This window comes from Pelodiscus sinensis, chromosome 6 (genome assembly GCF_052426305.1).
Source record: "Pelodiscus sinensis isolate ZL-2025 chromosome 6, ASM5242630v1, whole genome shotgun sequence".
Classification (NCBI taxonomy): Eukaryota; Metazoa; Chordata; order Testudines; family Trionychidae; genus Pelodiscus; species Pelodiscus sinensis.
The window spans coordinates 42,457,610-42,483,762 of NC_143057.1; the positions used below are offsets into that span (position 1 = coordinate 42,457,610).

At 45.6% G+C, this 26,153-nt stretch overlaps 1 protein-coding gene across 5 annotated transcripts in view; it reads right to left on the bottom strand.

Moving 5' to 3' along the window:
• The window catches only part of AGTPBP1 (ATP/GTP binding carboxypeptidase 1), a 140,908-nt gene that overhangs the window by 109,403 nt on the left and 5,352 nt on the right, over positions 1-26,153 (bottom strand). Inside the window, exon 2 of one of the 5 annotated variants that reach the window (XM_006135884.5) lies at positions 5,283-5,369. The exons of 2 other annotated variants lie outside the window; for them this stretch is intronic. The gene's annotated coding sequence lies outside the window, so the exon portion shown is untranslated. Of the gene's footprint in view, positions 1-3,152; positions 3,175-3,448; positions 3,603-5,282; positions 5,370-26,153 lie in introns of those variants that run through there. 2 more of the 5 variants (XM_075931781.2, XM_075931782.2) reach the window with 2 other exon arrangements.

A 26,153-nucleotide genomic window follows, 5' to 3' on the forward strand; every position in this document is an offset into this window, starting at 1 on the left:
AATCAAATATTACAGACCTCATAACCACTGCAGGAGATCAAAACACACAACTCAACTGGGCTTAAAAAAATGCAAAGTCTTTGCACAGTACTGAATGTTCCTCCCCACACTTATAGACTAAGTCTTGAGCCAGGATAATGAATTCTGAAGGCAGCACTTTTTTACTCTATAAAAATCTTGTCCATTGTAAACAAAATGCTGTCCAAGAAAGTCAAAATCTGAAGTGTCTAGAACTTTGGGTTATAGAGAGAGCTCCCAATGTGAACAAATGCAATGTCTTTGCCATGTTTGTGCAAAATATGCTTAATAGAATAGGGAGTTTATGATAAAAGCATGATATTTACTACAGGAAACAGGTTGGGGGGGTGGAAGTAATCTCTACCTGTTGAAAGTAATTTTCCTCAATTCAATTGTGGAAAGCCCCCAACTATAAAAATCAAAGTGAAAATGATTTTTTTAATAGTACCAAGGTTGGGGAGGGGGGAAGAAATCCTATTGAAAGTCACATCATTACAAAGACAAAGGGACAAGCTATTACTAATCAATTTAAATATGCTGACATCTCACTTTACACAATCTTAAAGGCAGAAGAGATGTTTAAAGAAGAACTAAGGGGCAGTGCCCCCTGCTCACTACACACTACCCCTGTGGAGGTAGGCAGCCCCAGCTCTGCCCTTGGCCACCCCAAGGCCAGGCCAGCCTCAACTCTCCCACCCCGACTGGCCACTGGGGGGTTGGGCTGGAGTGAGGAAGGCCTGGCTTCCTCCTGGCCTCCAGGAAGAGCCCAGTCCTAAGGCTGCCCTGTCTCTCCCCCCTCTGGCCAGGCCCTTTCCTGCTCCCCCCCCGCCTTCACAACTCCATTCCTCCCTGGGCCGAGCCCAGTTTTCTCCCCAGCCACCAGGGGAGAGGGAGTTGGGCCGGGCTGAAGCTGTAGCTAGCTCACCTGTCTCCCTAGCTGCCAAGAAGGGCTGAGCCAACGCTCTTCCTGTCTCCCCAGGAGGGTCCGAGGCTACTGCAGTCCTGAGACCACCCAGGCTCTTGCCCCCTTACACCTTTTATTCCCCCATCCTTGGCTCTTTCCTCCCTTGGCCACCAGGGTGGGGGTCCTGTGAGGTAACATGCAGCTCCCTTCCCTCCCCACCTCAGCTACCAGGAGGCCTCACCAGGCCCCCGCTCTTCCCCCTCAGCCACTGAGTACCAGGGAGGGAAAGGGAAGAACAGAGGGGAGGGGCTGCGGGACGCAGAGAGATGTGATGATGTCACTGTCATCCTACAGGAAAACGTTTTTTAAATATATAGAGATTTATACTGGTCATTGCCACAATACTCATGCATGCCTCTCACAATGAGGTCATGATGCTTAATTTAATATTAGAAACATTTCCAGCTACAACTATGAGGTAAGAATAAGACTATTTCAGAATTTACCACAAAAATATTCGAGAACATATACACAAAACGTATACTAACAAGCTAGTTGCAAGTAAATTCCATTTTGCAAAAATGTTGTTACAATTATTAAAGTATGACAGTTCCTCTACAATTACATCACTTAATTCCTCACCTACTAGCTTGCACAATATCAACATTTGTACAATACAGGTTGGACCTCGCAGGCCCAGCACCCTCGGGACCTGACCAGTTTGGACAAGAGGCGATTTGAGAGCACTAGCCTGCCCCCTAAGCTCCGCTCCCCAGCCTCCTGTATTATAATTGTATCTGAAGACAACCACACCCAATCAAGACTAGATCCCCAATGCAACTGACACTGCACAAATAGGATCTCTGCCTCAAAATTTACAAGTAAAAATTTTAAAACTACAAGACAATGAAACAAGTAAAAGCTCAACTAACTTTGATTCTCTAAACAGTTACAGAAGCTTAAAGTTTGTAAAAGGGTGTATGCAGAAGCCTCAGAAACAGCTTACTTTCAAAAGTGCATAAGAGATGGTATTACACCAGACACTTAAGTAACTTAAAAGGGAGGCACTTAAGCACTTTTGAAAATATCACCTGTCTATTTGGAGTGCCCACAAATCAATTTCATGGCAATTCAATAGAGAGAGAGGGGGCAAAAGAGACTAACATTATTTAAATTAAAAGTACTATTACTAAGACACAAACCTATGGATTTTTCAAGATGTGAAGTGAAACAGATTCCTGGTAGGTTACACCACAAAGTACACTTACCAAGCATTATTTCAATAGTGGCCATTTATGTACAAATACCTATGCTAGTTTACCAACACAGTTAGTACAGTGGAGGCATCAGAGGAAAGTTTTGGAAGGCCAGCAATACAATTGGAATACAGGCAGTCCCTGGGTTACGTACAAGATAGGGACTGTAGGTTTGTTCTTAAGTTGAATTTGTATGTAAGTCAGAACTGGTACGTATTGTAGGGGAAACTCTAGCCAAACATTTCTCCAGAGCTCAGTTTTATTCTCCCACACCTCACTTCCCTCAGTCTTTTATTCTCAAGCTGAGGTGTCTGCTGAGAAAAGCCGCTCTGCGTCTCCCTGGTCTGCTGCGGGGGGCGCTAGCTTCGCGTCTCCCTGGTCTGCTGGGGGGGGGAAGCAGCTAGTGCCCGGTTGCCTCACCCCGTTTGTAAGTAGGGATCCGATGTAAGTCGGATCCATGTAACCCGGGGACTGCCTGTATAGTATTATGTTTAATTTTCTGATTTATGAGTGGGACGCATTTTGTTCAAGGGCCATCTAACATCATCCGAAAACATTTAGCACCATCATACATAGGTATGTTTAAAAAAAAAAGCTACACGCTGTAAATAAGGGGAAACGAATGCGCTCCCCCAAACTGTGTAACCTAGTACACTGTGTATAGTATCGCTTACTAGATATAAACACTAAACAAGAACAGGCAAATAAAAGAACCCTCCATAATAGCGCCAAGAGGATCTGAGAACAGCCCAGACCAGCTATTAAGGACGATAAACATTTCCCCGGCAAAAGCCACGGCGCTTCCCGCTCCATTGCGCCGGCCGCCCCGAACGCGAAGAATGCAGGAGAGCAACAGCCCCTGCGGGCTACCTCGCCCCAAGGCAGGCGGGAAGGTCTTGCCGAGGACCCTCTAGTAGGGGCCCGACCCGCACCAGAAGCAGCCGAGGGCGAGCCACGTCCCCAGCCCCGCTAACCTGTCGCACCCCCGCCGGGCAGCCGGGAGAGCCGCTGCAGACCCCGCGGCAGCCCGCGAGCAGCGCTCGCTCCACGCCCGCTCCCGGGTCGGTCTCGCTGCTCCCCCGCCCGCCCGGGCTTCACCTTCACCCCGTGGCAGGGCAGCGGCAGCTGCGCCCCGCAAGGCTCGGCCCTCGAGCCGGTTCCGAGCGCCTCCCGTGGCGCCCGGCCAGAGGGACCGGCAGGAAGCCCCCCGCCCCCCCGGGCCAGGCCGGGCGCGGAGCCAGAGCGGCGCCCCCGATGTTTTTATACAAACCCCGGCGGCGGCAGGAACCTGTCCGCGTCCCGGAGACGTCAGCGCGCGCTCGCCGCCCAGAGGGAGGAAGGCGCGCGCGCGCACGCGGCGGGAGGGTGGTAGCCGCACAGCTGACTGCCCGCGCGCGGAGCCACGCGCCTGACCCGCTGACCGTCCCCACGCGCCTGCCTGCTGTGCGGCGGTGCGCTGCCTGGGTTAACCTGGGTTACCGGGCCCTGCCTCCGCCAACGGCCAATGGCAGAGCTGCCCGGGAAGGTGACAGAAAGGGCCTGGCGGGCAAGGAGAGAAGCAGATGTGAGGGAGCCCTGGCCAGCCTTAATCCGGCCCCCTTGTGAGCGGGCAGGGTAGTGCAGTCCTTCCATTACCCTGCCTCAGCGTGTGCCCAGGGGTCCCTTTTCCCCTTGGATGTGGCGAATGAGTCAAAGAACTACATTAAAAGAAAGGATAAGCCTATGGTTACAATATCTGTGTGTCACCCACATAACCAAGATTGTTTGTACCACAGGCAGGCGCACACACAGGAGGAGTGCAAAGGGTGTGAAAGCAACCCCTATGATCATTAATGGGGCTCATTCTGGCCAACTGGCACAAGGCTGGGGTGGCACATTGCCCCAGCTCTCCTCACCCCATGCTTCAGCAGGCCAGGGGAAGGCTGGGGCTGATCTCTCCCCTCCTCTGCCCAGGAGTAAGGCCAGGGGTGAGGACTGCTCCTGGAGGATGAGGATGGGAAATCAGCCCCAGTCTTCCCCTGGCCGGCCAGTTGGGACCATAGGGTGCATTTGCACCATTGCGATCCACATTTACCCAAAAAAAATACACATGCCCCAGAAATTCCTGCAGATGGTGCTGATAGGTGTCTACATGACACTGGGAGAGTTACACCAAAAATTTTAGATGAAGCTGCTAATTGCGTGTTACTCTTTGAGGGGTGCACAGCTTAAAACATAGGGCCTGATTTTCAGAAGAGCCCAGCATTTACAATACAACTGAAGTGAATGGGATCTGCCACTGTTGACTGCCTGTGGAACTAAGTAAGAATGCTTTAAAGCAGTGGTTCCTAAACTTTTCAGCATCATGCCCCCTTTTTGATTTTTGAAAAACCCTCACTTGCCCTCCCTCCCCCAACAGCAAAAAAAACCCCAAACAAAAAAACTGACCAGGGCAGCAAAACTTGATGGGGGAGGGGGGAGAAAGACTGGGTTACCTTGCTCCGTGCCCCCCCCCCAGTTTGGGAACCCATCCTTTAAAGTGTTTGAGGAACAGGGGTCCTAAATTTTCATTCTGGCTGTATTCCTGGGGGCCTAACACTTAGATTTTCTTTCTTTGTTTTTCCATCTGTAAAAATAGTATTATTTAAGTTCCAGGAATATCAAGAGAATTAATCAGGGTGCATCTGCACAGTAGGGCTTACCTTGAAATAAGGTTCATAAATTGAACAATGTCAATTACATAGCTTATTTCAAAATAGCTGATTTTGAATTGGGAGTGTCTACACTGTACTTATTTCAAAATAGAACACTGTTCCTCCAGCTTCCCTTACTCCCCATACAATGAGGGTAACAGGAGTCAAAGTAAGAAGCCCTCCAGCTTGACAGTATTTCGAAATAGTCCGCGTCTACACAACAGGCAGTTACGTTATTTCAAAATCCTAGTTATTTCGAAATAATGTTGCTGTATATACATACCCTTAGTGTCCCTAAAGTGCTTTGAACATATGAAGTGCTACAAAAATGCTAAGTATTCTGAAAAATCAGGTCCTAGTTGTCTTAAATTGGGGTGCCCAGTCATTGAGCTACAGTATACAACACTAGTGTTGACTTTTCAAAATGTTTACCTTAATGTCCTGGTGCTTCAGTTTCCTATCTGTAAAAGCCCTTCCTGGCTCTAAATTTCCTCTTCAGCAAGCTCTTTAAAGGTGGACCTGAGTGCAAAAGGAAACTGATAAAAATTCCTGGGCCAAATCCCGTGACATGCTTAACTCAGGACTCAAACAATTTACGATGCATCCCAACTTGAAATTTGATAATTTTGGTTCATAGAAAATTGTCATTCTGAAATTTCAGTTCAGGTCAAAACAAATATTCACTCCCCCAATTTCCCCCAAATATGCAACTTTGAAAAACTTAATTCTAGAAACATGGTGTTACATAAAAGATGATTTCAGATGGCTCGTTTATGAAACTGACATAATTCATCAGTTTCACTGCTGCCCAGCACTGAACAGTCCCATGGATCTGACCTGTGAAACTGACATGAACAATGTCTGCAGCAGACTACTGCAAATCCTGGTTTCTGCCAGCCCCAGGGCAGCCCAGACACATGGACTGCCCTAGGGACAGGGCTAGGAAATCCTAAGGCCAGGAACCTTAGGGCTGCCTGCCAGTCCAATTGGCTTTCTGGGCTGCCTGACTTATTCATGAGTCTAGCTCCACATCAGGAAACCTAGAAATCCATTTTGAGATTCAACAAAAATTCGTCATACCTTAAGTGTTTTCTCAAAAACATACTTTGCCCTAACCTCTCTAACTGGAGTGTTTCTTAGCCCTGTTTCCTTCTCATGTATACGTGTAACTCTTGTCTGGAGACATCAGCAAGCTGATCGCACTATCATTTACCCATCTTTTCTTTTTCTCATGGAAAAGGTAGAAAAATTAGCTCAGATAATCAAAGACAGAAATAGTAGGTGATTGCACAGGTTAGAAAATAACGAATAAAACCTACAGCTTAAGTAGAGATATAAATATACTGACTATTTTTTAAAGCTAAAAATAAGTTGACAAATACTGTTCATTTTAGTTAAGTAACAGAGCATCTTTCAGAAGATAAGACATTCAGAAAATAAGTTGTGTGTGAATGATAAATAAAACAGAAGTAGAGTCATTTTTGATTACAGGCAGTCCCCGGGTTACGTACAAGATAGGGACTGTAGGTTTGTTCTTAAGTTGAATCTGTATGTAAGTCAGAACTGGCGTCCAGATTCAGCCGCTGCTGAAACTGATCAGTTTCAACAGCGGCTGAATCTGGACGCCAGTTCTGACTTACATACAGATTCAACTTAAGAACCCCAGGCATCCCCAAGTCAGCTGCTGCTGAAACTCATCAGCGGCTGATTCCAGGAAGCCCGGGGCGGGGGCTTCCTGTAGTCAGCCACTGGTCAGTTTCAGCAGCAGCTGACTTGGGGACGCCTGGGGCAGAGCAGCTGGGGTGCTGCTGGGTTGGTCCAGTAGCGCCGCCGCTCCTCGGCGCTACTGGACCAACCCAGCAGCACCCAAGCTGCTCTGCCCCAGGCGTCCTGATTCAGCCGCTGCTGAAACTGACCAGCAGTGGCTGAATCAGGACGCCTAGGGCAGAGCAGCTGGGGTGCTGCCCGGTTGGTCCAGTAGCGCCCAGAGCGGCGCTACGGGACCAACTGGCAGCGCGCCTGCTGCTGTACCACAGGTGTCCGGAGCAAAGCCGCAGAGCACGGGGGCAGCGGGACAGCCCAGACGTGCCGTGGCTGTCCTGCTGCCCTTGGGCTCCGCGGCTTGACTCTGCTTTGCTCTGCTTAACCCCCCCCCCCCCGTTCCCCTGGTCTGCAGACCAGGGAGACGGGGTGGGGGGGGGCAAAGCAGAGCCAAGCCGCGGAGCACGCAGCCAGCTGACAGCCCAGACGCGTCTGGGCTGTCAGCTGGCCGCGAGCTCCGCGGCTTGGCTCTGCTTTGCCCCTCCCCCCCCCCGTCCTCCTGGTCTGCAGACCAGGGGGACGGGGGGGCAAAGCAGAGCAAAGCAGAGCCAAGCCGCAGAGCGTGTGGGCAGCGGACAGCCCTGTCCGCTGCCCGCGTGTTCCGCCGCTTTGCTTCCTCTCCCTGGTCTGCTGGAGACCAGGGAGAGGAAGGGCCCTGTTCGTAACTGCGGATCCGACGTAAGTCGGATCCGCGTAACTCGGGGACTGCCTGTACATGAAAAGTAAAAGAACAGTCATCTACTGAAGAAAAAAGGTACCAGACATTTTGATCTGTTTCATTTTTACAAACATTTGTTTTGATTTTCAACACATACAAAATGATGAACTTTATGGCTACGTCAACACTGCAGACTTTTTATGCAAGAACAGTTGTTCTTGCGCAAAAACTTGCAGAGCGTCTACACTGCACGCGTGTTCTTGCGCAAGTAAATTTACAGTAAAGAGTCGGAACAGAGGGCTTCTTGCACAAGAGTTATTCCTTGCTCTTGCGCAAGAAGGCAGCATGGACAGGCAACAGGGGTTTCTTGTGTAAGAAACCCCTATGGCTAAAATGGCCATCAGAGCTTTCTTGCACAAGAGAGCGTCCACACTGCCATGGACGCTCTTGCGTAAAAGCACATGGCAGTGTGGACACGCTCTTGCGCAAAAAGCCTGCAGTGTAGATTAGCCTATGAATTAGTGTACGGAATTAAAGGAAAACAGATGAATAAGTAATAAGAATAAAATGGACAAATACTGCTGAAATGGTCAGGACCAAACTATGGGTCAAATTGTATCTTCTTTTACATCCTCACAGTTCTATTCCCTTCACCAAGGTTATTTGGATATAAATAAAAGCAGAGTCTGAAACTATGCCCTCAGACCCACATTCAGAACTCCAATTCAATTCTAGGGGAATTGCATATGTGTGGGGGGAATTTAGCCCTAAAAATTAGTTCATTTATTAATTTTGAACTTCACCCATTCATCTCAATACTAGTCAGAATATAATAGGTAGGTACACATAAATAAGCAGTCAGATGGATTCCAATTCTTAAAATGCTTCCTATTCTAGCTGGTTACATAGAGGGCATTTGTAACCATACCACATTTTGAATAGACTGATGGTAGACTTTTTGTTGGTTATGTTTTTCACTTACAAGTTTGAAATATGAAGTATCTTTTTAAAAGATTCAGACCTATGAGAGGATTATTTGAGTGCATCATGAAACAATAAGTTAATGTGTGTTGTTCATAGTATTATTTGAAAATATAAAGTATTTATAAAGAGAATTTAATAGCTATACACTCCTCTAGTTAATTTTTGTTTTAAAAATTGAAGTCCCTTAGGCTATGTCTACACTACAGAGTTTTTTGGGATACCAGAGCTATCCTGGAAACTCTGTCGCTTCCAGGGAATGAATCCACTTTATCAGAATAGTTTCTGAAAAAGCGGGTACATTCTTTTGGAAGCCCTGTATTCCTCATTTTATGAAGAATAAGGGATCTTCCAAAAGAGGAGGTTTTTCCCCACATTTGGCCCCAGTGTATGCAGAATGCGATGTAGACATAGCTTTAGACAGCAGTGGAAATAGAATGGAAGAAGTGAGACATTCAAGTGAAAAAGTCAGAGGGGAAGAAGAAAAATATACAGATATACACTTTTCTGATTCTGCTGTTGCTTCTATTCTATCTCCTGCCTACCATACTTGAGAACACTCTGAGCAGTGCAAAGCACTGAAGAATCTGGTCCCTTGTGATAGTACTATAGTCTGGACCTCCCTGGTCTGGCAAACTCAGGACCTGAGGCAGGGGCAGCCCTAGATTAGCTGCCAGCACCTGGTGCCCTAGGCAAATCATGCAATTGTCGCCCCGACCTCCAAATCCCTCAACGATATTGCGCCACTATTTGGCACCCCATTTAACTTGGCCCCCTAGGCAACCACCTAGTTCACCTATATGGACAGGCCACCCCTGACCTGAGCAGTCCCAAACAAGGGAGTTTGCCAGATCAGGGGAGGTCAGGCCTCAGGCTCTCCCAGAGTTCTCCTCTTGGCCACCAGTCTGGGCAATGTGCTGCCCTGGCCCACTAGTGGGGTTCCAATCTGGGTCAGCAGCCTCGCTCCAGCCAGTGGGGTTCCCTGTTTGCAGCCACTGGAGCTTTGCTCTAGGCCAAGGGGGCTCCCAGCCCCCAGCAGCTGGCCTGGTCTGGCCAGCAGGGCTCCCCGTAATTCTAGAATAACTGATTCACTGAAACTTATTAAATAACTGCTGGAAATAGCCAGGTCCATTTTATACTTGTAAACTGCTCCTACTTAACAACTGGAGCAGCATTCTGATTCCGGATGGATCCTCTATTTTAATTCCCGTGTGAAGTCACTTTACAGCTCCTCTACCTGACAAGATGACAATCATGAAATTCCAAATAAGAGAATACAGACTTCTCTTACTTTAAAAAAAAAAAAACAAACAAACAAACCCACAGATGGTACATCTATGCTTATGGCAGCATATAGAACAGGCTCTCTCAGATGTCCTCAGAGAGACTATTTCCAGATTTTGAGGTCCCTAGCTGTAATAAAAAATGACGACACTTGAAAACAAAAATGGCACCAAAAAGAAGAGTGAGACATAATTTGAATATTTTATTTAACAAATGCTTTTCTAGTCTTTTCACATCTCTTATTTGCTTACATTTGCAGTGCTAAGCTGAGAGTATGTCACATTTTGATCTGATAGAAATTTGCAACTTATTTTTATGCACAACTTATCAAATGCCAAAAATTAACAAGTGTCTAAATTTGAGGCCCCCTATGAGCTTGAGTTCCAAGCCAAATATACCTTCAGCCCCCCCACCCCCCCGACTCCCTACCCCCGATGTAGAGTACAGATACTGCACAGCTAGCACAGGTAAAAACAGCAGTGTAGATGATAAGACATGGCATGAGCAGAGATACACCAGAACCCCCAGTGGATATACTCTACCTGTCCTAGTAATACCTCCCACCTTTCCTATTCTAGCAGTGCAGTGTTCTGCAGTGAAAGGCTCCAGGAGAGAGCTGCCAAAGCCTTTTCCCATTCCATCCCCACTGCCAGAATCTTTCACTGTGGGTGCATCTACACTGCACCCTTATCTCAAAATAAGCTACACAATTTGCGTAGTTTGTTTTGAGGTAATTTTGAAATAGCTTATTTTGAAATTTGGGACTGTGTAGAAATAAAGCGCTATTCCAAAATGTCCATTACCCCCATGGAACAAGGGTTCCAGGGAAGCCAGAACAATGCACCCATTATTTCAAAATCTTTTTTGAAATAATGGGCTGCTTTAAAGATGCAAAATGGCTATTTTGGGATACTTCTGGTATTCTGAAATAGCTCCTCAGTGTAGACGTAGCCACAATGTGAGTGTAGTAGCACACTGCAGCGTGGAAACAGCCTGCCTTTCTATGTGGCCTGTAGCTACTCATATCAGCCACAAGTGCAGACAAGTCCTTATTGTCAGAAGCAGTCACCCTCTCCTCTCTTCTCCCTAAATCCCAGGCTTTCCTTGAAACCATCTTGGTTTTCTCTGGGGGTGAGTTTCAGGAGCAACCTTAAAAAGTCACTTCATAGGTCCTCCTGTCTTTGTTCTAAATTATAATTTGGCTGTTTGCACAACTTCTTCCTTAGCTGCCAAGTGTTAAGAAATAATGTTCTTGTTATTCCTCTTCCATTCATAGGTGTTGATTCCATTCATTTTTTGATGTCCATTCCTACCAATTCAGGTAGTTACTTAACTCAAACACCTAGGCTATGTCTACACTGGCAGGTTCTTGCACCAGAAATATGCAAATGAGACTAAGCGTGGAATATCACTGAGCCTCATTTGCATGTCTAATGAGCCGCCATTTTGCAGAAGAGACTCTTGCACCAGAAGGAGCATCTACACTGCCCCTTCTTGTGCAAGAAAAACCTCTTCGCTGATTATTTTCAGGAATAACGGCATTACGCAGGAGGGTTTTTCTTGAGCAAGAAGGGGCAGTGTAGACACTCCTTCTGATGCAAGAGCCTCTTCTGCAAAAATGGGGGCTCATTAGATATGCAAATGAGGCTCAGCGATATTCCATGCTTAGCCTCATTTGCATATTTCTGGCGCAAGAACCCGCCAGTGTAGACATAGCCCTAGTTCTTATTCCCCTTGTCACAGTCCGTAACAATACAAAGTGGATGGATAAAGTGAGACAGTAATGCACATACCTCATACCTGTTTTATAAAAAATTTGCTACAATTGTATATGCACCAGTGAAAGCCTACCTGATCTAGGGCCTGATACAGAAAAACGCTGGGCATGGGCATATTTGACTCCCACACTATGGCAGGTTAAGTCTACACAGCAGCATTATTTCAGAATAACTGACATTATTCCGAAATAACAAAGAGCGTGTCTACACTACAAGCCTTTATTTTGAAATATCATCGAGCTGGAGGGCTTCTTACTGCGACTCATGGTAACTCTCATTCCATGAAGAATAAGGGAAGTCAAAGGAAAAGTGTTCTTCCCTCCATTTCCTGCTGTATAGACAGCGCCTAAAGCTGAGTTAAGCTATTTCGATTTAAGCTACACAATTGACGTAGCTTTAGACCTGTTGTGTAGACATAGCATAACTTTAGCTCTGCTGTGTAGACATACCCTAATTGACTTCACAGGAGCGGAGGTGCACAGCACTTTGCAGGAGGTACTCAGCACCCTCTGGGACTGAGTCTTGGCAACATACGAATTGAAGATTCTACCTGCTCTTCAGAGTCTCTTGTAAGTATCTAGATGCTCACAGTTTCTTTGAAACATAATTTTTTACTAACTACAATTGCCTAATCTACTCCATAGCTCTATACAGTGAATGAAACTAGTCACTTCCAGACAATAATTACTGCTCAGTTCTTATCCCTCAAAAATCATCCTCTCATTTGAAAGCAAATACTCAGTCTCTGTGAACACATTTTGACTGTTCTCTGTCATTGCTTTTAGCCTGATCACTTGGTAGATTTCTAACATAGCCTCTGTTCTTTTTCCACCTTTAAGAATAGCTTTTGTTTGCTCTGATGTGTTATTACAAAAGCATTCCAGTTCAGCTTCACGTCTGTGGTCTATTCAGCTATTATTTGTTTTGGTTATAGTATTATAAATGAATAACCCATCAAGTGACCAATCCAATTTGTTAGAAAGCCTAGAAAACTCTTAAGTAAAATGGAATTTATCATATTTCTTTTTGCATATATAGCTCGCAGCTTGTAGAGCTATAAAATTATTTTGCATGTAGTTGTACATGGGAAGATATTTATTCAAATATTTTATTTCCACTTTAAGTTGAGTGAATTATTTTTGTAGTCTGTTTTCAAACTGAAGCACTGTGCACGAAAGGCATGTATACAATTCAATTACACACAATAAGCCATTAAGGCCAACATTTTCAAACCAAAATACCCCAATTAGAAGCCTCAATTTTATACATGGAGACTCTGAAAATTTTCACTGAAGTCTTTCTTTCCACTGAAGACCCCAATCCTGCAGCTTGTGCACCAAGAATTATATTTTACTACCTTTACTCATGTTGAACAGAACCGTAAACATTGCCATTCATTACTATGGACTAGATTCTGACTTCCTTAATCACACTGATTAATTCCTTGGGGACTGATCTAAACCCCATTGAATTCAAAAAACAATGTTTCCATTCAGCCCAATGGGGCTTTCCTTTATCTGTGAGCAGTCACAACAGAATTATTTAAACCCTGTCTTATGTTGGTATGTTTCAAGACCAGCAAGAATTGCACTTTGGCCCAGTCGAAGATCATCTTCCTTTGGTTTGATATTCACCTTCCATAGAGATTAGATTTTCATGCACTTTCATATAGCTTCACTTTTCAATTACTTCAATTGACAGGGATCTCAAAAGTAATGCTAAGCCTTGAAACAACTCAGCATTATTTTGAGAGTTCTCTGAAGAGAAGAGGAAAAGAGTGACCTCTCCCCCACCCACAAAAAAAGAAGAATCCAGTCTTTGAGGAAATCTTACTAACAATAGTTGGCAGCTGGTGATCCCCTCTCATGATGGATTTGATATATTTTCTTTTTGCTGCCTTTTTCAAAGTTACAGATTTATTATTAATTATTAGTATTTCTGCATTTTTTTAAAATTAAGAAAACATTGGCATCTAAGTGCATACATATAAAAATCTTCAGTTAGCAAATGTGAGGGTGAAACAACAAATGGAATGTACTTGTTTCTGTTTAATGTTCAGACTTTAATAATCATTGCTAGAGCAAGAGGAAAAAGTAACATGATATAAATAGTCAAGCATTACTGGTAACTTCCATTGTTGCGTTGAATTAACTGACCTTATTAGGTGCAGTACTTCAAAGTCTACAGATGTCTCTGCATTTATGAAGATCAAAACTGTCGCTATTTTGCACTTAAATAATCAAGTCTATTTATAAATCTTGGAAAAATCCATGCTATTTCAGTATGAGATTCTGCAGTGTAAAATGGAAATAATTAAATCATTATTTACAAAATAATAAATAATGGGGGGGGTTCTGTTACAAAATAGATCTGTATCTTCAGAAATTGATTTAATTGTTAAGGGGAAAAAATAACTGGTGTCTTAATAATAGCACCTTGAACAGTCATATGGATGACTGGAGCACAGCCCAGGTTTCCTCTTCTGTAAGCTGTATCTACACTGGCACGATCTTGCGCAAAAGCAGCTGTTCTTGCACAAAAACGTGCTGCCTGTCTACACTGGCTGCGTGTTCTTGCACAAGTAAACTGACGTTCTAATGTATGAAATCAGGGCTTCTTGCGCCAGAACTCTGACGTCCCCGCTCAGGAATAAGCCCTTTTGCGCAATTGTTCTTGCGCAAGAGGCCAGTGTAGAACAACATAAAATGGCCATCAGAGCTTTCTTGCGCAAGAGAGCGTTTACACTGGCATGGATGCTCTTGCGCAAAATCACATCTCTTGCGCAAAAGCACATGCCAGTATAGATGCTCTCTTCTGGAAGAGTTTTTGCACAAGAACTCTTCCTCAAGTGTTTTTGCGCAAGATCACGCCAGTGTAGACGTAGCCTAAATGAGAAAGAAAACAAACATTCTGTTTCAGAAAATCTTTCCCCCTTCCTTGGATTCTGTATTATGGAAAAGCAGGAGACATGCCATACTTAAGGGTGAAGGAAGAGTCACATTACAAGCCTCATTTTTAATGTCCTCTTATCTTCACCAAAAACAGGAACACACAACAAGCCCTGAACAGCATAGGCCGAAGGATCTTAGTTATTTTTCTTTCCTGATTTGTCTAACATCAGGAAGAAAAGGCTCGTTTCCAGGACTCTCTGGGTGCTCTGCAGGACATGGATAGTGCTGCAGTTGGTGGAAGTAAATGATGGTGTCAGCGTTAAACATTTCAGCTTGTCTTCAGCATGTATTAAAAAAGCATCAATAATATTCAGAGTGACAGGGAGCCAAAAGAGAACTACAAAGTGTTGTGACGCCAGGCAATAGCATAGGCTCAAAATACAGCCACTCCCCCAGTTACGAACAAGTTACGGACCAACACTTGGTCCGAATTCGAAATGTTCTTGACTCGGATCCCATAGAGTTACATGGCAACCGCGCTGTTCATAAGCGCGGATCGCCGTTCGTAACTCGAATTCACATTTACGACCGCTTTGGTCGTAAGTGCGGATGGTCGTAAGTGGAGGTGGTCATAACACGGGGAGCAGCTGTAAAAGTGTTGGGAGATTCCCCGAAGAAATGAAAGAGTGAAAGAGAGAGAGAGACTGTGTGTGTGTGAAAAAGAGAAAGAAGGGGTGTATATGAAAGAAAATATATTAGTTAATCCGGTCAACCGCACACATTCCCCCCCCCCCTTGCTGCCTCTGTATCAAATGAAGCAAGGGGGGGGGGGAGGAAGAGGCAGAAGCTGGTGTCTCCTCATCCCTGCACTGCTGCCTCTGATAGAGAGGCAGCAGCATGGAGGGTGAGGGGGCAAGTGGGAGTTGATGTGTGAGGAGCCAGCTTTTTAGCTGACTTCTATCAATCTTCCCTCTCCATAGGTTCCCAAACTGGGGGGGTGCCTGAAGAAATTCCAGGGGGGCCACAAAGTGACCCAGCCCCCGCCCCCGCCCCCATTAATCCCCTCCAAGAAAGAGCCCGGTCCGTTCGGTAAAAAATTAAAAAAATACCATGTGAAATGTCGGGTATTTTCTGTTTTTCCTGGCTCGGGCATCTGCCAGAACATGCGCAACTTGGGTTTGCTGGATTCGGGGAGAATGGCTGCCTTAAAAGAGCAGTGCCAGCAGCACAGCTTCACAGGTTGTTAATCAGCCCCGCCTAGTCAGACACTCAGGGATGTGACTGACTGGGCAGGGATGATTAATCACCTTTGAAGCTGTGCTGCCCTGCAGCTTAGAGGGAACACTGTATTGGTTCCATGGACCCACCTGCCCCCACTTGCTGCAGGGGAGCCAGTGCTGCAGGGGAGCCAGTGCTGCAGGGGGACCTCCGGCTTAAAAGCTGGCTCCCCACAACTTGCCCCCCCCTTTCAGAGGCAGCAGCACGGGGCGGGGGAAGCTGCTTTGCCTCTGTCCACAGTGGGCCAAGACTCACCGCAGACAGAGGCTGCTCTGAAGCAGCAGCCCCTGTCCGCGCAGGGTCTGTTTTGCTGCAGTAGCCCCTGTTCATAGGGAGTAGGGGGGTCTGAGCTCACTGTAGACAGACAGGTTGGCCCCCCACGGACGGGGCGGGGCTGCTGCCTCTGTATCAGCCTAGAATGTCAGGGGCATGCACAAGATGGGGCAAGCAAGGGCACAAGCAGCCCAATGATTGTCCGGGAAGGAGCACTGAACTCCTCCAGCCCCAGGGCTGCAGAGAGGGGGAAAGAGCTTATCCCAGCCCAAGCGCTTCAGTGGGAGCTGACAGTTCCTCTGGTCCCAGTGCCATGGCAGGCAGTGAGGGGAAGCAAGCACCTCCTGGCCCAGGGGCCTTGGACAGACCAGACAGTTTGTCCAGCCCTAGGGCCAAAGCACAGAGGAGAGAGACAGATCTTCCTAGGGCCGCTAGTAAGAGGGAAGGAGAGTAAGCTGCTCCTAGCCCCAAAGCTAGTGGGGACAAAGGCTATATCTAGACTACAGTTTTTTGGGGGAAAAGTGGCCTTTTTTCGAAAAAACTTCACCTGTGTCTAGATTTCCACCACATACTTTCGAAATTAAATCGAAAGAATGAGGCAGGTTTTTTGACAGCGGTAAACCTCATTTTATGAGGAAGAACACCTTTTTTCGAAAGAGCGTCCAACACCTTTTTCGAAAGAGAGCGTCCAGATTGCCTCGGTGCTCTCTTTCAAAAAGCAGATCGCTTTTTCGAAAGTCTTGTTGATGTCTAGACGATCTCTTTCAAAAGAGGCTTGTAGTCTAGACGTGTCCAAAATAGAACATGTCCCTCCAAAAGGAATCAAATTGAAACTCCTATGCATGCCAAGGGGGGCAGAGTTGGGCAAGCCCCGACCCTCCAACCTTGTTCCCATGCCCTGCTGGGAGCACCAGATGGGCACAGAAGTCCCTGATCACCCTTCCTAGCAGGAGCACCTGACAGGCAGAGCAGGACAAGCCCCGAGCATTCAGTGAGGGTGGAGAAGGGACCAATGTGGATCAGGGATGCACATTTTTATGGATGCTCCCCTTCTTAAAGGGGTCCCTGGCCAGAGCATCTATCCCTCCTAAACTTCCAAGGCCAGCTAGGAGGAGGAGAGAGGCACTCCCCTCCCCAGTCATTGCTCACCCCCACAAAGGCAGGGCACACCCAGCAGTCCCATTCTGGCTATGCCGCTGCTGCCCTTTCATGATTCCTCCTGAATACAGGCAGTCCCCGGGTTGCGTACAAGATAGGGACTGTAGGTTTGTTCTTAAGTTGAATCTGTACGTAAGTCAGAACTGGCATCAGCCGCTGCTGAAACTGATCAGTTTCAACAGCCGCTGAATCTGGACACCAGTTCCACTTACATACAGATTCAAGATAAGAACTCCAGGCGTCCCCAAGTCAGCTGCTGCTGAAACTGATCAGCAGCTGATTCCAGGAAGCACAGGGCAGAGCAACTCTGCCTCGGGCTTCCTGTAGTCAGCCGCTGGTCAGTTTCAGCAGCGGCTGACTTTGGGACACCTGGGGCAGAGCAGCTCGGGTGCTGCTGGCTTGGTCCAGTAGCGCGGCTGCTCCTCGGAGCTACTGGAGCAACCCAGCAGCACCCCAGCTGCTCTTCCCCAGGCATCCTGATTCAGCCACTGCTGAAACTGATCAGCAGCTGAATCAGGACGCCTGGGGCAGAGCAGCTGGGGTGCTGCCGGGTTGGTCCAGTAGCGCCAAGAAGCGGTGCTGCGGGACCAACCGGCAGTGCCCCACCTGCTCTACCACAGGCCCCCGGCTTTGCTCCACGTCTCCCTGGTCTGCTGGGGGGGCACTAGCTGCGTCCCCCCCCAGCAGACCAGGGAGACGTGGAGCAAAGCTGCGGAGGACCCGGGCCGAACCGTGGTGCTTCCAGATCAGCGCCGCGGTCCGGCCCGAGTCCTCCGCGGCTTTGCTCAGTGTCTCCCTGGTCTGCAGACCAGGGAGACGCTGAGCAAAGCCACGGAGGACCCGGGCAGACCCACAGCTTCCAGATCAGCTGAAAGCGCTGCGGGTCCTGCCCGGGTCCTCCGCCGCTCTGCTCAGCGTCTCCCTGGTCTGCAGACCAGGGAGACGCTGAACAGAGCGGCGGAGCACCGGGGCTGGACCCGCGCTGCTTCCAGCTGATCTGGAAGCGGGCGCGGGTCCAGCCGGGTGCTCCGCCGCTTTGTTCAGCGTCTCCCTGGTCTGCAGACCAGGGAGACGCTGAACAAAGCGGCGGAGCACCCGGCTGGACTCGCGCCGCTTCCAGCTGATCTGGAAGCGGCGCGGGTCCAGCCGGGTGCTCCGCCGCTTTGTTCAGCGTCTCCCTGGTCTGCAGAACAGGGAGATGCTGAACAAAGCGGCGGAGCACCCGGGGCGGACCCGCGCCGCTTCCAGATCAACTGGAAGCGGCGCGGGTCCGGCCCCGGGTGCTCCGCGCTTCGTTCAGCGTCTCCCTGTTCTGCAGACCAGGGAGACGCTGAACAGAGCGGCGGAGCACCCGGCAGGACCCGCGCCGCTTCCAGCTGATCTGGAAGCGGCTGCGGGTCCGGCCCCCGGTGCTCCGCCGCTTTGCTCCCGTCGGGGAGCAGCTTTTCTCGCCCCGGAGAAGGCGGGCGGCGGGACCAGGCGTCCCGCTGCTCTAGTTCTCCGGGGCGAGAAATCCCCGTTCGTAACTACGGATCCGACATAAGTCGGATCCGCGTAACTCGGGGACTACCTGTATATGTACGCGTTTAAATATCAATGTAAAATAAAATGATAGTAAAATAAATTTAAAATAATGAATAATGTGCATTGTGTGTTCAATATGATATACAAACATTACAGAATGATGGCAAACAATTTAAATTTGGGTGTCTAAAGTTAGGTATCTTTGCATATGTAGGCACCTAAATCAATGCTCTGATTTTAAAAAGATATTAAACACTTGGAACACGACTGCAGTCAGTGGGAAATGCATGTGCTTAACACCTGCAAAAAGTAGGTCACATAATTAACTGCCCATATATGGATAGTGGTGCCTAACTTTAGGCACACAGGTTTGAAAATGTTAGTCTTAATTCTTATAATACCTTGACAAGTGGATATTCCTACCACAGTTTGTCAGATGATGAAACTGATGCAAAAGTAGCATGCATTAAACAAAGAAGTAAGTAACAGAAATGGAATTCTACATAATGAAATAATGGAATTATCATTTTATGTGGATAAAATGCAAGGATAAATGAAGATATGTTGAAGATCTAGCAGCTGAAGTTGCTGCTAGGATAGGAAACCACAGAGCTATTTAACAAGTGACAAAGGGCAGTCCTTATCCATACAAAGAATACACAGCTGTGTAGGACATCTGAAAATGTGGAGCACCACTAGGTCTTAATGTCCACTCATCTGCCTCTTTCTAGCCCTGCTTTGTGGTTCTGCTTCAGATGAAACTGAAGAAGCAGGTTGTGTCCACGAAAGCATGATACCAAATACATGTTTTGTTAGTCTTTAAGTTGCTGCCAGACTATTATTTGTTGTTTTTTTAAATCTGTGTTAATTTATAGGATCGTAGTTTAAAATTTGCTTTAAAAATAATTGATTAGAGTGTTATTGAAAATTATAAAATCACATCTCTAAAAATTCATCTCCCGGCTGCTGTTGGGCATAGAGGCGCACCAGTGTAACTGTACTGTGTAAGGCCCCATACATCCTATAGATGGACCTGAAGCGACTAAAATTCATGTGGAAATTTCAAAATAGGATATGGGCCAATAAAAAGCAAAGAGGGAAAAATACTTACAACTGAGACAGAACAGAAAAACGGAGAGGCAGAGCATATCAAAGATGTCCTTAATAGACCCAGATCCTCTCACCACCAAACATGGGAACCAACCTAACCAATAGAGAGCAGATGAGCAAGCCATCTGATTCTGTACTGGATCACTTGGGAAGAGATTTAGTTTGACTGCCTGACATCCCTGTTATTAATAAGATGAAATTAGCAAATGCCTTCAGTATGTTGTTGAAACTCCACAATAGGGGATCTGTAAGAAGGATATCTGCTGCCATCCTTCCAACTATTCAATAAGATGTTGGAAAAAACAGACGCCTTCTGACCAATGGAAACATTAAATCATTATGAGAATACACAAAAAGGGTGACCTTACAACTGGAGAGGAGTTGCATGACTCTGAGTTGTAGGGAAAACCATCTGCAGTGCGATACAACACAGGACAAAATAGGAAGAGGATATAAAGCTTAGACAACAGGCTGGATTCGGAAACAAAAGATCATATAGTCATAATAAGTACTCTCACAGAAGTGCCATTTTATATGCTATTTCCCCTCTTCATTAATTTCATTGATTTTTTCAAAATGCATTTATGACAACCTGCACAGACACACATTGTGTAATATTCTTAAATCCTATAGAATCCCAGTTCAAGTTGTCAGTATCACCAAAGCCATTTACAGAGATGCAAATCGTTTAAGAGTTATCAACTAGACAAAGAGCGATTCAATGTGCAGTCTGGCATAAAACAGGACAGCATTTTATCTCCACTATTGTTTGGTAATGCCATAGACCAATACCTAGAAGACCAATACTGATATAGAGTGGGTAGAAGGCCAATGCCTTTGCCATTGATAATGCACCACTGAGAAATGCCCTTGAAAAGTTACAGACAGTCAGCTACATTGGCAAAAATAGCATTCCAAGCAGGTTCATAATTGGTTTTGCTGAAATAAACATTCTTGAAACTCAGACAGCAAGCATTAGAAAATAAAAATATCAAGAGAGTAGAACAATTCATTTATCTGAGCAACATCCTATTAGTCAGTGAAGACCTCAAGAAAGAGATGACATCTAGGATAGAAAAGGTACCTAACCACATTTTCTAATCTCAACAACATATGTAAATCAAAGATATACAGTGCCAGAACAAAAATGGGAATTTTTAATCTAATGTAATCTCAGTGATAACATACAACTGTGAGAGCTGAAGACCTACTAAAATGTTAGACAGAGAACTAAATGTCTTCAAACATAAGTGCTTACAAAAAAAACTTAGCGCATTGGTTGGAAGGACTTCATCATAAGGATGTAATAGTGCAATTGATGAACCAATTAACGATAAGCAAAAGCATGCATTCCTCCCACCTCCCCACAAGTAAATTTCTTAGCAGGCTGGCCAGCAGCCTGGCTCAGTCCCAGTTTGTGCTGGGTCCAGGACCTACCCCTGCTGCAGCTCTGCATTTAAAGTGTATTAGGAGCCATGCAGGCAGCCTGGCTCAGTTCTGACTTGTGCCAGGTCTGGGAGCTCAGACCTTCCCCTGGACAGGGGTTGCTGCCACTCCATGCTGCTGCTTCTGTATCAGCGCCATGCACTGCTGTATCAGAGGCAGCAGCATGGGATGACAGGCAGCTGGCTCACCAGGGGAGCTGGTTTTTAAACTGGCTCTCCTTGTGGACCAGCTCCCGCCTGGCAACCCGCGCTGCTGCCTCTAATACAGAGGCAGCAGCGTGGAGTGGCGGGGGCTCCTTGGGAGTAGGGCTGGAGTGCACTGGCTGCTGGCCTCATCCCCAAGGGCTATAGAATAGTTGAGTAACTGATAAGAATTCATGAGGTTAATCAACTATTCAATTAACCGATATTTAACACCCCTACTTCATCACCAAAGAAGAAATCCAAGAAATAACCAACAAGCAGATTGTTTACACTAAAATCAAATGGAAACTCTTGACATACTGGTGGCATGTAATCCAGATACCAACACAGACTCCTACATGAAGTTAACATCAGTGGAAATCAACAGGTAAGAAATAATAAGGGCAACAAGAGAAATATTGAGAAGATTGCTGAGCAGGAAGACCAGAATAGCTGATCTCAAATCCACAGAGAAAATGAAAGGAGCAGCAAATTACAGAGAGGAAGAGAAGAAACTGCTTTCGGTTCTGTGCACTGACACTGATTTGGGAAGGATACTGAACAAAATAAAACTAAAACCCAGTGTGTTTTGTTCAAATAAACATATTAAATAAAATATTGTTTGTGTGTAGTTTAGCCAGATTTTTCCATTATACTCCATTTCATTTTTATAAAATATCTACTTACGATCTTTCCCTTTTTGTTAGCTTTCCTTCTCCTTTTCATCTTGCTTTCTTCGCTTTTTCTTTCCTTACATGTTATGGTGTGATGTATATTTTCCTTCCTCTTTTTCTATTTTTTCCTCAGTTTAGATCTTACATAATGTTCAGTACTTACATTTCTCAGCTTTTTTCAAAAGAATTCTTTTAACTCTCAATTTTCCTCAAGAAATTTTTATTTTTTGATTTTGCCTTTCCCTAGCTTCTTATTCTTCCAGCTTCATCCATATTTCGTCAATTATTTGCAAGAAAAACTCCTCTTCCCTGCCTCTATGCATGGGCAGAGACTTACTTCTATCTTGATGGGAAATAGTGGTATTTTTCTGCTTTTAGAGACCACAGCATGATGCACAATTCTGAATGGCGAGGCTGATTAAATAGAACAGCACTGAAAAGAAAACATGAATCATGCAGGGACTGCAAAATTCATGAGAAGCAAAAAGAAACTGATCTGAGCCTGGGATCTGATATTCAGAGACAGATTTACTGTCACAGAACAAATACTTGTGGTATTATACCTGTAAACAAGAAATTGGGTCAACAACCAAACATTTCCTTCTATAAGAAAGTTAACCTAATAATGTTTCTTGAGTAACAGAAAATAATGTAAATAGCAATTAAAATAATGAAAGAGGACATAATTAAACTAACTCAAGAACAATGATCTCACCTTACAATGATGCATTGAACTGGATCTTCATCTCCAGATCAAAGGAAATATGACAATTTTCGTAGCATCTCCCTGCCTTTTTTACATTACAAAATTTGACTACTGCTGTCAACAGAAGTCAGCAGTGAGTGCAGCTGAACCAACTCTTAACATGAGTCTGCAGAAGCCTATCCTGGGTCCAATATTACTTTGTTTTCCTTAATCACTTCAATGTTGGAGGAGAAAGAAGACTTAAAAGGTTTGCAAATGACACCAACCTCAGAGTGGTTGCAAGCACTTTGGAGGGCAGGGTTAGAATTTAAAATGATTTTGATAAATTGGAAAATTGGGTGGAAATCAATAATATGAAACTCAAGCAAGACAAACGCAAAGTACTATTTTAGGAAGAAAAAAATCAAATGCAAAAGTATAAAATGGGAATAACTAGGTAGGCCGTGCTATGGCAGAAAAGGATTAATACATTTATTGGGTTGCAATAAATCACAAAGTGAATTTGAGGGTTTGTCTGCACTATAAAATTAGGTCAACTTAACTTAGGTCAATCTATAGCCACAGCAATAATTCAATTGGCTGTTAGTGTCTATTCCAGGAATACTTTCATAGAAGAAAGTTGGGTATTATGGAACACTGTCAGCTGACAGAGACACTAAGGCTGCGTCTAGACTGGCAAGTTTTTCTGCAAAAGCGCCTGCTTTTGCGGGAAAACTTGCTGGCTGTCTGCACGGCCGCTTTGAATTTGCACAAGAACACTGACGATCTAATGTAAGATTGTCAGTGTTCTTCCGCAAATACAATGACTCTCCCGTTCAGGAAAAAGCCCTCTTGCGCAAATGCTTTTGCGCAAGAGGGCCAGTGTAGACAGCTGAGAACCGTTTTGCGCAAAAACGCCCCGATGGCGAAAATGGTAAAAGCGCTTTTGTGCAAAAGTGTCCGTGCCAATCTAGACGCTCTTTTCCACAAATGCTTTTAACGGAACAACTTTTCCATTAAAAGCATTTGCGGAAAATCATGCCAGTCTAGATATAGCCTAACAGTCTCATGAGGCTAACAGATGGAGCCCCCACCCCAGAGGTGGAGAGTAACTAAGTAGAAATACTTTATTGCACTACTCGAGTATATTGTACTTTAGTATTTGTACTTTCAGTATTTGTACTTTACTCAAGTAATTTATTCTTGTGATACTTTGACTTTTACTCAAGTAGTTTTTTTAGAAAATATCATACTTTTTATTCCACAACAATTTCCGGAAGCACTTAGTTACTCACTACTTTCATCATTCTGATTTGCCTAAGCACAGCTTCTTGTGCAAGCCCCCAATTATCCACAAAATAACCAATCAACAAGCACAATGACCCAGCCAACAATGAAGCCTTTTAATAGCCCCATTAACACTTTTTCATTTAAAAACAGTACCTATTCTTCAGAAGTGAAAGCCCATCACCTATTAAACCATCTTGTTAGTCTTTAAAGTGCTATATAGTTTCTCCTTTTGTTTTAGCACAGGGGTGTCCAAACTTTTTTCAAAGAGGGCCAGATTTGATGAAGTGAACATGCGTGAGGGCCGACCATTTTGCCTGACATTCTTTAAACCATTAAAATTCAATGCAAATTAACTATTTTATGCAAAGTTTATTGCAAACGGCATACTTTTCATTTCGTCACATGGATGACAAATCTAAACAGGTGTTAAATCACTCTGCCTTTCATATCTGAAGGCCAGATGAAAAAAAAATCCAGGAAGCTGAAATATATGTCAGGAACATTGTAAAGTACATTACATATTATTGGTAATAAAGGTTGTCTGTCAACTTTTAAGTTCAAAAAATATGAACAGGAACATAACACCAAGTATACATGTTGTGTCCAAATATATTTAACTCATTTAGACCAACTGACATTAACTGAGATTTTACAATGTATTCATCTCAATACATATGGATTCGTTGGGGGCCATAAAAGATAGATATTGCCAAATTACCTGGGGGGCCGTATTAAACCGGAACACGGGCCGCAATTGGCCCGCGGGCCGGACTTTGGACATGCCTGTTTTAGCAAAATCAGACTAACAGGGCTACCTCTCTATTAGTATCTATGCAGGCACTGCCAGCCTGAGACTTGAGCAAGCAGGGCAGCTGCCCAGGGTGATGTGCTTAGGGGGCGCATTTGAATAGTCTCATGTAACCTGGGGCCAGCCAGTTAAATAGGAGGGAAACCCAGCAGCCAACTCAGCCAAGGTCAGGGAGGGCAGAGGCACTTACTTGTGTCAGGTAAATCCTCTGCTCTGCTGGGAGCAGCAGGGTGGGTAATCTCCCTGGAACGGAGGACCCCCATTGAAGCCCTGTGCCAAGAGGGTGGGGCAGGCTGTGCTGGAAGAGGCTCAGGGTGGGCAGCTGAGTTTGGTGGGGATTGAAGAATTGTGTCTGTGTGCTGGCTGGGATTTGGAGCAACCCTGCTATCTGGGTGTGTGCTCATGTGGAGCAGGTGTGAATCACACATACTCCTTTTTCCCCTTTCCCCCTAAAAGACCAACAGGGGAACTGAGGAGAGCTAAACTACTGGCTTGGGAGGAGGGTATAACACTTTGGCTGTGTCTACACTGGCAAGATTTTGAGCAAAAGTGGCCACTTTTGCGCAAAAACTTGCCACCTGTATACACTGGCCGCAAGTTCTTGTGCAAGAACACTGACGTTCTAATGTAAGAAATCAGTGCTTCTTGCGCAAGAACTATGATGCTCCCGCTTAGGAATAAGCCCTCGCGCGCAAGTGTTCTTGCGTTAAAAGTATTTGCACAAAATCTTGCCAATGTAGACGTAGCCTTTGTGTTGTTGGGGGACCTTTAAATTGCCCCCTCCCTCCATGAGCAGTTGGTCTTGTCCTCCTGCTTTCCTGGCTGGCTCAGAAGTTTTGTTCATTTTTTTGGGGAGGTGGGAGCTGCTGCTGCCCCAATGTGAGGCAGGTGGGTGCAGAGGAGATGAGTGTTACTGAAATCAGCTCTCCCATGTGCCCCAGTGGGTGAATCACAGAGGGTGATGTCTGACTGGATGGTTGAAACACATTTACCTTCCATTCAGTTCTTAGTGTGTCTAAACTACATGCCTCCGTTGATGGAGGCATGTAGATTAGACAGATCGGCAGACGGAAATGAATCCGCGATTTAAATAATCGTGGCTTCATTTAAATGTAAATGGCTGCCCCACTCTGCCGATCAGCTGTTTGTCAGCAGAGCGAGTCAGTCTAGACGTTCCCCTGTTGACAGAAAACCCTTTTGTCGACCGCCCTGGTAAACCTCATCCCACGAGGCATAACGGGGCGGTCGACAAAAGGGTTTTCTGTCGACAGGGGAACGTCTAGACTGACCCGCTCTGCCGACAAACAGCTGATTGGCAGAGTGGGGCAGCCATTTAAATTTAAATGGAGCCACGATTATTTAAATCACGGCTTCATTTCCCTCTGCCGATCTGTCTAATCTACATGCCTCCATTGACGGAGGCATGTAGTTTAGACCCACCCTTAATAACCTATCCACACCC